Here is a 13,109-nt window from a genome sequence, read left to right on the forward strand (position 1 = left end):
TGATTAAAAAGCATGCCCACAGCTGGAGCTGGTGAGGGAGTGATTAAAATAGGTATTTTCAGACAGTCTTAGTGGGAGTGTGAATCAGGGCAGATTTTTTGGGGGGGTTGGTATGTATCAAAGTGGGGATGAATAGTAACAAGTATTTGAAACTACATATTCAGCATCATTCCTTATGGCAGTGTTTGCACTTAACAGTTTGGAAACAGCCTAAATGCCATGAGTAGGGAGCTGCTTGAATTAGGGTAAAAAATTGAATTAAATATTATACGGCGCATTGGTAATGAGTTGCGTGTATGCAGTGACTAGCACGGTCTTGAGTTATTATTGCCTCGACTCTGCTTTTGCTATCAAGTTTTATAGATGGAACACATTCAATATTTTGTTCCTGTTTACAGTCTTTGCTTGAAACACGGACTGATGCTAAAAACCTGACAGATGAGAATGAGACAATTACACTTTTGTTTGGTGCCTTTACAACTACCCTTCCCTCATGGAGTAAAGGGCTCCAGCATCTCTTTTCTTCCCAGGAGTTCCCACAAGCCCAGTCACTTGGTGAAATCAAATTTCTTTGTCCACAAACAGAACATGTAACTTATAATGTATTTACCGGTATTTCTTGCTGTGAAATAAAGAAGGTAGAGGTACTGACTGAAAAGGTGTCACATTGACCTGTAGGTAAGACAGTCACATGGGAGAGCATGGGGAAGAAAGAGGGTTTGCAATGTCACATCGCGGTGCAAGTCCTTGCTCTGCTGCTGAATAATCATGTGCCACTGAAGATGTTTTATCTTCTCTGAGCCTCAGTTCCCTTATCTATAAATAGAAATAATGTAGCTAACCTTCTTACTTGAAGTAGTACATAATATACTGATCACCTTGCCTGGAACTAGAACATAATACAGGTCCTCAGGGAATGGTAACTCTTCCTAAAATAGCATTCCTCGCTGACTTTAAAGTAGGTGCCATCTTCACCAGATCAGATAAGTGATTTATATGGTACTCTCTATACTGGTTTGGTAGAACACACCCTTAAAATAAGTGTTTCAGTATTTGCAACTATCCTGCATTACTAGTCACCATATCTACAGGGTTGCATAGGAATGAGGCAACATCAAGGGTCCTTCGTGATCACTCTTTATTTCGGTCAGCTTTGGTAAACGTGGCAGGCTGAATAGTGGCCTCTTGCAGACGTCCACATCACATCCCTGCGGTCTGTGCATGTGTAACGTCATAAGGCAAAAGGGACTTTGAAGATGTGATTAAGTTAGGGATTTTGAGATGGAGAGATCAACCTGAATTATCTGGTTGGGTCCAGGGTAGTCACAAGGGTCCTCGTAAGAGGGAGGCAGGAGCTTCAGAGTCACTGAAGAGGATGTGATGGTGGAAACCCAGGGAGAGACTCCGTGACCGACAGAAGCAGGAGTTGGACTGATACGGGAGTTTTTCTTTAAATCAAGTTAGCAGACAGTGACTGTGCACTTTGATTTTTTGACTAGTGTAGGACTTCAGTTTGTTTCAAAAACAACCACCTTATTTTGTGCTGCTAAAGGTTAATATTTATCAACCTTGACTGGCATGGCTCAGTTGCCTGAGCACTGTCCCATGAAGCAAAGGGTTGCCAGTTTGATTCCTGGTTCAGGGCATATGCCTAGGTTGCAGGCCTGGTCCCTGATTGCAGAGTGTGCAAGAGGCAACTCATCAGTGTTTCTCTCACACATTGATGTTTCCCTCCCTTTCTTTCTCCCTCCTTTCCCTTCTCTCTCAAAATAAATAAATAAAATCTTTAACAAAAACAACTATTTATTAAGCACCTACTGTGTGTCAGGTGCTGCTCAAAGTGCCTGGTGGACAGACAGACAGGATGTCTGCAGTCCAACAAGTTTTAAGCTTTCAACTTTGGGGTATGTTGGGGTAGCAGACCACAGCTCAGGGATGCGGGGATAGGGAACGAGCATGTAAACAATGAGTTAACAAGAACATACCAGGAAATGAATTAAAACAGTACGACTCTTTTACCTTGGGCTCTTTAGAAAACAGAGCCTGAGATAAAAGCTTACATGGTAATGCTTTCTTGGGGGTACAGTTCCAGGGAAATAATAGTGAGGGAAAAAAGGAAGAGAGATAGAGAAGGAGAGTGAGTCGATTCAAAGGGATGCAATACCATACTAGCCACAGGCTTGCAGCAAATATAGTGAGATGCTCAGGATGTTTCCAGGAAGGATGCATGAAGTTTCTGCATTTCAGAGCATCATATAGAAAGGTGGAGAAGTAAGGCTGAGTAATTGATTAGCTGCTTCCTTGCCATCTCTAGTCTCTGCTAACTTTAGTAATTGTCCTGCAAATTTTGCCAGGCAGCCTTAGGCAAAGCTGGACTCAGAATCTGGGCCAGCCAGGAGGCACATTTCGTGGTCTCTCCTTGTTAGTCGGCACCGTCTGTGGGGCTTCTGAGGGTTATAATGGTGGCCGTGGTCAGAGCTGTATGGCTAGAGGCACTATAATGATTGGTCACTAAGGTCATTCTGGCAGGGAGGCAAGGTAAGTAGCTGAAGAGCCACAGTGGCAAGGGACAGATAAGTGGGCCTTGCAGGCCTGTGATGGGGCAAAAACCGAAGCCAGTGTAGTTAGGTTATACGGTGAGTGACTGGGTCCAAGGAGGGCCTCTCTGAGGAAGTGGCATTTAAGCCAAGATTTGAAGGACAAGGCTAATGGAGCCACAGTGCAGATATAGGGAACAGCGGTGCAAGAGACCCCAGGTAGAGTGAACATGGAGTGTTCAGGCAGAAACAAGAAGGGAGGGAGAGTGGACGGGGCTGAGCCGTGAGGACTGGCAGGGACTGGGTTATGTGAGGCTGGTAAGTCAGTTGGAGTAGCTATGATTTAATGGGAAGTGTGCTGTAAAGGGTTTGGAACGCCTTAACCAGGGAGTTAAATAAGCTGATTTATACTTCAGAAAGATTTCCCTGGCTCCCCTGGGCAGAATGGATGCTGGCGTGGAAGCAGGGAGGCCAGTGAGGAGGTATTTGAGAGCACCATCCAAATGCAAAAATGAAAGAGATTTTTATCACCACTTTCCTATGTTTATAGTTCTTGTTTGGCATAAAATGTTTGATATGATTATTTAAGCGAGCAATGGTGTTGATGCTTGTCCCTTGAAATTTTAGGTTCAGTGTATTAACAGCCCCAGATTACCTGCTAAACATCCCCAAATGCCTCCAAGGTGATCCCGTTTTTGAAGCAGCTGGTGTATTATGCGACAACTCTAGTCTTCATTTTATAAATCCAGCCAAGCTTTTTTCCCTTTGACAACCCACAAAATTCAGTGTGGTACGTAACTTTGTGATTGGCATCCAAATCTTAGAGCAGGGCAGATAACCAGGTTTTGACACATTGTTATTTTATTTTCCACACAGTTGACTGCCTTGACGATGAGTCTAAAATCTTCTTGCAGATTGCTGAGCAGAGGTTTGGAAGCTAGGGTTTGGTGGCGAATGATGGAGAACATTCACTTAAAAATTGGGAATTTCTCCGATAATTCTCACTATGTATCTTGAATGTGAATTTAACACTTGTTTATTTTCTCCATAGAGATTGAATTAGTCAGGGTGCTCAATTCTAATACGCAAATCCGATTGGCTACCTTAATCAAAACAAAACAAAACAAAAAAGTGTAGGAATGACAGAGAATCACCAACAACAACAACAAAAATGGAGAAAGAGGCTTGGAAAAGGGCAGAAACCTGGGACAGCAGAGACTTTGTGTGTCTTTGGATAATTCACTCCAGATGGAGAGTCTGGGCAGGGGCAGCTGAGGGACTGAATCTTAACCATGTGTCTGTGCCCTGTGCTCCTAGGAAGGGTCCTCCCCTTGGTTTCCAAGGAGGAGACAGAGAACTACCCCCCACCAATACATCGTTCAGTGGGGAATGTATCCTATATTACCCCTGAATTGAAAAGCAGCTTGGATAGCAAATAATTTTTTATTTCTTTATTTTTTAATTTTTGAAAAGAATTTTTGGATTGAATTTATTGGGATGACATCGGTTCACAAAACCATACAGGTTTTAGGTGCACAACTCAACAAAACATCATCTGCACCCTGCATCGTGCACCCACGGCCCAAAGCAAAGTCTCTCTCTGACCCCATTCACCCCCCTTTGCCCACCTCCACCCACCCCCACCGCACTTTCCTTCTGGCTGTCACCGCCCTGTTGTCTGTGTCTGTGTGTTACATGTATGTTTTTGTCGCTTAATCCCTTAACCTTCTTTCCTGTCTCTCCCCAATCTCCCTCCCCTCTGAGAGCTGTCAGTGTATTCCTTGATTGTATGCCTCTGCTTCTAGTTTTTCTGTCAGTTTATTTAGTTCATTACATTCCACTATAAGTGAGATCATAAGGTATTTTTTCTCTGACTGGCTTATTTCACTTAACATAATGTTCTCTAGGTCCATTCATGCTGTCACAAAAGGTAAGCTCTTCTTATTTTTCATGACTAAGTAGTATTCCATCCCATACATGCACCATAGTTGTTTTATTCACTCGTCTACTGAGGGACACGGGCTGTTCCAGATCCTGGCAATTGTAGATACTGCTGCTAGTACCATAGGGGTGCATATATTCCTTTGAGTTTGTGTTTCAAGTTCCTTCAAATATATTCCCAGAAGTGGGATCACTGGGTCGAAAGGCAGTTCCATTTTTAGTTTTTTGAGCAAACTCTATACTGATTTTCACAGAGGCTGCATTTCCACCAACAGTGCATGGGGGTTCCCTTTTCTCTACATCCTCACCAGCACTTGTTTGATTTATTGATCATAGCCATTCTGACCAGTGTGAAGTGGTATCTCATTGTGGTTTTAATTTGCATCTCTCTGATGGCTAGTGATGCCAAGCATTCTTTCATATGTCTATTGGCCATTTGTATGTCCTCTTTGGAGACGTGTCTATGCAGGCTCTTTGCCTGTTTTTTAGTTGGGTTATCTTCTTGGTGTTGAGGTGTATAAGTTCTTCATATATCTTAGAAATTAACACCTTATCACATGTATCTTTGGTGAGTTTGTTCTTCCACTCAGTGGTTTCCCTTTTCATTACGTTGATGATAATGTTTTGCTGTGCAGAATCTTTTTAGTTTGATGTAGCCTAATTTGCCTATTTTTTCCCTATATTTCCCTTGCCTGAGGAGATACATTGGCAAAAATATTGCTATGAGAATTTTTAAGTTTTTAGAATTTTTAAAAAGCAATTTTAAAAAGGAGAAAAGGCCAGAAGGAAAAAAAACTATTTACTGCAGAGATCATTGTGTTCCCAGCACTTACATTATGCCTCCATTTAGTTGATAACCAATACTATTTCTTAAGAATGAATGATTTTTTTTTTTATAATCTCAGAGACTTCTGCTATTATTTTTGGCTCCCCGCCTCAATAAAATGGACTGGATTCTTTAGCTACAAAATACAAATCTAAGCACAATTTCTTTCATCACACTTAGCCAAAAAGAGCTGTGTATTACAATGTAATCTTTAATAAAATTAAATTTGATAACTTTAGCTATAAAACAGTTATCTGGAAACACCCAATGAGCAAGAATTCTTGAGAATTTCTCCAGTGGTGGAAGTACTTTAAATGCCTTGTGACTCAAAGGGATGTCTCACACAAGAAGTTCATTTTTGTGGCTATGCATGTATATATTTCAGAGTTCTCTATGCTGGCGTAGCACAAAACATAATAGTTTGGAGAGTAAAAAATTCCTAAGTCTATTTAAAAAATACCATCTGTGAAATTTTGTGAATTGTTACTAAAATTAGGAAGGCGACATAATGCCATTTCAAGGCATGCTTATACAGACAGCACATTAATGAGACTGGCTCTTCCTTTGAAAAATATGCACATCCTTACCTGATGAAACCTTGGCCAGATTTCTTGGGGGAGGGGGCTGCCACCTTTGCTATCTAAAAAAGGGTGTGTGTGTGTGTGTGTGTGTGTGTGTGTGTGTAGATAAGCCTGGGGAATTCTTGTAGGATTGATTGTAGTAATTGGACAAGGTTCATGGAGTTTGTTGAGAAGCAAATCTTTTGCTCAGGAAGTTAAATTTTCAGTACCTATGGGAATGGGCATCAGGTGATGTAATGCCACACTGAGGTAATTACCGAGATCACTCCAAATTCCTCCTCACTTTTTTGTAGTCATAGCTTCCTCAACAAAGTAAATTTACTTTCTGTAATTTTTCACTGTAGAAATATTTTTTTCCTAAATTAAAAATTATACCAACAATTGGATTTTGGAAGTAAATCACTCTCTCTCCTTCGTGCATTGACATATAATCTTCACGGTCACCGACTTTCCCTTTGAGACCTGAGTGGTGCAGGAAGTTGGACTGATGACTTCTCAGGTCTCTTGCTGTCTGTAAGAGTCTGTGATTGTTTTATATGTGTATTATTTCTTTGGGGTTTCATCATTTGTCATTAGTACGTGTGACTGGGAAAGTCCTTTTTTGTAGCCACAGGCTTATGGACTTGTTTACATTAATGTCAACAGGTAGGCAATATTATGGTTAGAAAATCTTATTTTTAACTTGATCTCTTTAATTTAATAATAAATGGCAATTCCAGGAAATGCCTCTAGGTCTTTTGAAATTTAATATATAACTCCTAGTGTTTATTCTGACAACTAAAAAATCCTTAGAATTCTTAGACTGAAGCTGATAATTATTTTTTTCAAAAGATGTTAGGAGAAAAATCTCGTTGATGGATATTAAAGGTATCATCTTGGATCTGAAGTTTAGATAATAGGGAAAATATAAAATTAAAAATTATTTAAGAAGCATGATAAGACCTATCTAAATATGTGTATTTAAGCTATTTTGTACATTTTCCATGATGGAAACCTGTCACTCTGACCATTAGTTATTTTCATTCAATCATTTGTTTTCTCCTTTATCAGTTACTCTTTCTTCATGTATTATATAAAGTGAGATATGCCAAATGAATTTCTCACAGCAGAATAAGCCTTTTGAGAGATTACAAGCCTTTCAACTGTACCCATTTAGAATGATTATTAGATCAGTAGAGCTGTCTATAAGCTTACCTTGAAGGGCTACAGTTTGGCAGTGCTGTTCGCATGAAACTTGTTTGAATGGAAGGAAACTTTCCCTGAAACAATTCTGGAGTCACAGATGCTCCTGGCCAAACATTTCAGGCTCTCTGCTCTCCAGACTTTGTATGACTGCACTCAGAAGCCTCTGGTGTGTCACGTGACTGGTTCTGGCCAGTAAGTTGTAAATGGACATGATTGTCACTTCTACGACGACCACTTATTTCCTGTTGGAGACCCTTCATAGCTTTCTTCCTCTCCACCACTGAGCCTGTTGGGGGTAGTGGCTGCTCCATCATTTTGGGTCCTGGAGTGGAGAGGTATGATGTGTCCAGTCAACCTGCAACAGACGTGTATGCTGAGAGAGAAACAACTATTGGTGGTAAAGCAAGGACTAGCAAATGAATGAAAGAATAATTCAACTCTCCTTTTGAGTGTGGCAATGGCGTAGAGGGAAGGTGGGACAAAAGAGCGTGTGGTGTTCCCCGCCTGGTTTTCTCTCTGCCTTTACAAACCACAGCGCCTGAGGGAAGGGCGATGCCCTGAAGACGTACTTAATTTTATTTGAACTGCAACTTCTTATTAACTCACTTACTATAAACTTGTCTGAATCTGTATCTCCAGTCTCACCATAGTTATTTAATGCTTATTTTATTATTTTAATCTTCAATCTTAATTATTTTATTGCCTCTATCTAATCAATAATAAACATTTATTGCATGCCAGGTACTATGTTGTGTGCGTGTATGTATTCTCATTTAACCCTTACCACAACCTTATGAGTAGGTACTGTTATTAATTCCCTTTCGCAAATGAGAAAACTGAGGCTCCGGATGTTGAATAATTTTCTTAAGAAATATTACTAAATACCTGGTAAGTATAGGAGCTGGATGACTACCCCAGTCAGACTGTCTTCAAAGCTCACTCTCCTAATTTGCAGAAAACTGTTTCCTCAAAGGATTTGCCTTCCCCCTTCTCCATTTTTTATACCGCATTAAGTCTGTTAATATACCCGTCAGTGTACGTTTACACAGTTAGCGTTGTGCTGAGGGTAGGAATATACCAGAGATCTATAAAACCGTGTTCCTTTGAAGGACCTGTACCCGTTGCAATGGAAAAAAAATATACAAATACTAAATAATTAGTGGGAAACAGCACCTGTAATCAATGCTAAATTGGACAATATAGGCAAATCATAAATTCATAGATTGTTAGAGTCAAAGGAAGTGACTTTTGAGGTCAACTAGGCCATTGTGCTTGTTTCACAGATGAGCAGCTTGACAGCATATAGTGAGGTGCTAATTGTGTGTTACAGAAAAAATAACAACCAAAGGAGCTTAAAGAGATTGGGGGTGGGTGGGTACATCACAAAGAATTAGAGGAAAGGTAGATCGCGTTGATAGTTGTCATCAAAGAAGGAGTCACAAAGGAAGTGGGACTTGATTTCAAACTCAAAGGACGTGTAAATTACGTTTGCACGGTTGTGGGCGTGTACGCTTGCATGTGTACGTGAGCACACATATACTCAGCGTGCCGTTTGAATAAAGGTGTGGGGTGACAGGAGTAGAAGGTGTGTTGTTTGCTGTATCTCCAGTGCTGATTTGATTGGTGGTGAGCAGTAGGTATTTCAAAATACCTACTATGGGTGCCTGGGCCTCACCCAGGTTAATTAAACCAGAATCTTTAGAGGTTGGCCTGGGGCATCAGTATTTTTTAAAAATCTCAATCTCAGACAGGATTGAGAACTACAGAAAAGTATGGGCATAGTGTCTTCCCTAAATGTTACCCTTTAGTAGAGAGCTAAAGCACACAGGAGTGAAAATAAGTGTGTGGTTAAGAGTCTATGGTCAGTGCTGTGTAAGCAGAAAGTGACATAATGAAATGGAAGGATTTAAGGTGAGATGAGATAGATGGATAAGAAGGGGGAGTTGGAAAGACAATTTAGAAAGCAATTATAGTAATTATGGATTAGAAGATTGAAGCCTAGCCTAGGGTGGTTTTTCTGGATATAGAAAGGAAATTTGTAATTTGAGAATTTTCACAAAGGCTTGCTCACTGGTAAAATCTAAAGGATGAGGAAAAAAGAAGTCTTAAGTAATTAAGTGGCAAATCCATGACAAATGAAAGGCAGCCTTATTAAACTTGTTAAGGTGATGTTTGAGTATTAAAACATAATATTTACTGAAAAACTAACTTTTAACTTTCAACAAGTCAATATTTAAACTAATGATTTTTTGGTGATTTTGAAATCTTACATTGACTTGTGGTCAGAGTTATTTTCTGTTAATAGTTTTGCTTGGACATCCAATTATTTTTCCTTCATTTATGCTTCAACAAATTTGTGTCTCTTTTTCCAACCCTCTTATCCCCACCAGTGGAGTGAAATATAGTTGCATAATAGTTCAACTTAGAAGAAATTCATGACATGCATTTCAGAGACTGTATTAATTAGTGTTAGATTTGACTGCAATATCACAGGCGACCTGCTTAACTGTGGCTTAAATCATTATATGATAAGACTGGTGGGAGGAAGTTGCTGGTATTATTAGTTCAGAAGCTCCAGGATATCAGATGGAAGTCTCTGAGATTCTCTGGCCTTCCTCTCATGGTCCAAGGACAACTACTAGACCTCTAGTCGTCATGTGTATTCCCAGAATGGAGAAGAAGAAAGTGTAGTAGGGCATAAAGAGTTTTCTTGGAAGTCCCACAGTTTGTATTTATCTATCATTGGCCATGCCCGTTTGCAAAGGAGGTTGGGTAATTCACTGTGTTGACCAGGCACAATGCCCAGGGTTTTGTTAATTAAAAAGTCACACAGGCTAACCATAATTCTGTGTCTCTCTGTGTCTGTCTCTTTCTCTGTCCCTCCCCCTGCTTCCTCCATACCTCTCTTTCCCTCTCTCCCCATTTCTTTATTTTATACTTTATTTTTTAAAACATATGTATTGAGCACCTACTATGTATCAGGCATCTTTCACAGTGAACACGACAAACATGATTTGTACTTTCTCACAGCTTAGAGTCTGGCAGGGGAGTGAGACATGAAGCAAACTAGCACACGCATTTGCTTTATTAACTCATTCACAGGGTGGGGCAAAAGTATGTTTACAGTTGTTCGTATAGAAAATAATGCAATCACTAATAAATAATAGTACAGGAATAAACTCTATTTCACATACTCACAGCTGTGAACCTACTCTTCCCCTACCCTATACTTACTTAATAACTTTACTAACTCATTTAATTCTCACAAATAAAGGTGGTCATTATTGCTACCCTCGTTTTACAGATGGGGTAACTGAGAAACGCAGCGATGTCCTAGTATAGTTCGGTATAGTAACATCCTCTAGGAACTTGTAATTTACCTGAAAAGACAAAATCAGTATTCTCAAAATGTATTAAAGTTAAAACGGCTAAATCAGAGTTGAGATGCCTAGAATAAGAGGAATAACCAGGCCTCTGCCTGCTTCCCCTTCCTCATTACATGTCGTTTTCCTCTTTACTCCACATGTTAGCTACAGTGGCCTCATTTTCTTTACTCAGTCACCCCAAACTCCTCACTGCCACAGCACAACGCAGTCCCTCTGCCTGGAATGCGTTCCCTTCCCCTCTGCCCTGGCCGACTCCTTCGTATCATTCGTATGCCAGCTCGAACATCACTTTCTCAGAGGTGTTCTTTCGGGATAGGTGAGGGAGTCTTCTTTTTTCTTTTTAAGTATATTTTATTGATTATGTTTTTACAGTTGTCCCAATTTTTCCCCCTTTGCCCCCTGTGCCCAGTACCCACTTCCCTTCAGTGATCTCCCCCCGCTCCTCTTAGTTCATGTCCATGGGTTGTGCATATAAGTTCTGTGGCTTCTCTGTTTCCTATACTGTTCTTAACCTCCCCCTTCTCGCTTCCAACTGATAATCCTCCAAATGATACCCATGCCCGTGGTTCTGTTCCTGTTCTGGTTGCTTGCTTAGTTAGTTAGTTAGTTAGTTTGTTTGTTTGTTTAGGTTCAGTTGTTGATAGTTGTGAGTTTGTTGCCTTTCTAATGTTCATAGTTTTGATCGTCTTCTCTCACAGTCCCTTCCATTGTGGTACTGACCAAAACTGGATTTAAATGGCTTTTCTTGTTATTTTAAGTCCATGTCCTCTTTTCCTGTGGGAGCCGCCAGGCCGAGAGGAGCGTGCTTTCTCCTCTCAACGCCATGGCGTGTGCTCGTCCACTGATACCAGTGTACTCCGAAAAGGGGGAATCGTCTGGCAAAAATGTCACTTTGCCTGCTGTGTTCAAGGCTCCCATTTGACCAGATATTGTGAACTTTGTTCACACCAACTTGCGCAAAAACAATAGACAGCCCTATGTTGTCAGTGAATTGGCAGGACATCAAACCAGTGCTGAGTCGTGGGTGCTGGTAGAGCTGTGGCTCGAATTCCCAGAGTTCGAGGTGGTGGAACTCATCGTTCTGCCCAGGGTGCTTTTGGAAACATGTGTCGTGGGGGCTGCATGTTTGCACCAACCAAAACCTGGTGCCGTTGGCACCGCAGAGTGAATACAACACAGAAACGATACGCAATCTGCTCTGCCCTAGCTGCCTCGGCCTTACCAGAGCTGGTCATGTCTAAAGGTCATCATATTGAGGAAGTTCCTGAACTTCCTTTGGTGGTTGAAGATAAAGTTGAAAGCTACAAGAAAACCAAGGAGGCTGTTTTGCTTCTTAAGAAGCTTAAGGCCTGGAATGATATCAAAAAGGTCTGTGCCTCTCAGCGAATGAGAGCTGGCGAGGGCAAAATGAGAAACCGTCGTCGTATCCAGCGCAGGGGACCCTGCATCATTTATAATGAGGACAACGGTATGAACAAAGCCTTCAGAAACATTCCTGGAGTTACTCTGCTTAATGTAAGCAAGCTGAGCATTTTGAAACTTGCTCCTGGTGGGCATGTGGGCCGTTTCTGCATTTGGACTGAAAGTGCTTTCCGCAAGTCAGATGATCTGTATGGCACTTGGCGTAAAGCAGCCTCCCTCAAGAGTAACTACAACCCTCCCATGCACAAGATGCTCCATACAGACTCAGCAGAATCTTAAAAAGTCCAGAGATCCAAAGGGCCCTCCGAGCACCACGCAAGAAGACTCATCGCAGAGTCCTGAAGAAGAATCCACTGAAAAACCTGAGAATCATGTTGAAGTTAAATCCATACGCAAAGACCATGCGCCGGAACACTATTCTTCGCCAGGCCAGGAATCACAAGCTCCGGGTGGATAGAGCAGCAACAGCACTAAAAGCCAAATCAGATGAGAAAGGGGTTCCAGGCAAGAAGCCTGTGGTAGGAAAGAAAGGAAAGAAGGTGGTTGGCGTTAAGAAGCAGAAGCCTGTGGTGGGGAAAAAGGCTGCAGCTACCAAGAAACCAGCAGCCGAGAAGAAGCCTGCAGAGAAGAAGCCCACCACAGAAGAAGCCTGTGGCATAAACTTAAAGTTGTTTATCCCATAAAGTACAGACAGCTAGTTTCGAATAAACGTGTCAAAGGCAGTGAGGAAAAAAAAAAAAAAGTCCACGTCCTTTGATGGACTGTAGGCTCTATAAGTGTAGAGTATATGTTTGTGGTTTTTTTCACTGTATTCCCAATGCTTCACAAATCACAGGCTCTTAAATATTTGTTGAATGAATGAATGAAAGATCTACTCAATGTAAAGGAAAACTTGTAGCAAGCTTTCTCTTTTATTATCCAAGTACCCTGCTCAGTTTAATATTCAGTGACTTTACATAATAAATCTGCTTATCTTAGTCTAAAATTCACTTACTGAGTACCGTGTCACGTTGTGATAAAAATCCTATCAAGTCAACAACCTAATTTGTATAGTATGCTTATAGCATAACCAATGTAGTTCCTAAGTCTAACCTATTCATTTCCCATCGAACTGGAATCAGTTCAGGACCCACTGGACTGTGCGTAGCTATCAGGACATAAAGTCAGGTCATGTTGTTGCTTTTTGCAAGTTCTAGGTGTTTTTTGCTGTAACTTTAATATTTATAATTAG

The 13,109-nt window shown here is 40.9% G+C and overlaps 1 protein-coding gene and 1 pseudogene across 1 annotated transcript in view; both read left to right on the forward strand.

Annotated features, from left to right (window-relative positions):
* Positions 1–13,109, forward strand: part of DCDC1 (doublecortin domain containing 1) — a 367,520-nt gene that overhangs the window by 125,550 nt on the left and 228,861 nt on the right. The window lies entirely within an intron of this gene.
* Positions 11,239–12,561, forward strand: LOC112303197 (large ribosomal subunit protein uL4 pseudogene; annotated as a pseudogene).

The sequence above is a fragment of the Desmodus rotundus genome, chromosome 5, assembly GCF_022682495.2.
Source record: "Desmodus rotundus isolate HL8 chromosome 5, HLdesRot8A.1, whole genome shotgun sequence".
NCBI lineage: Eukaryota > Metazoa > Chordata > Mammalia > Chiroptera > Phyllostomidae > Desmodus > Desmodus rotundus.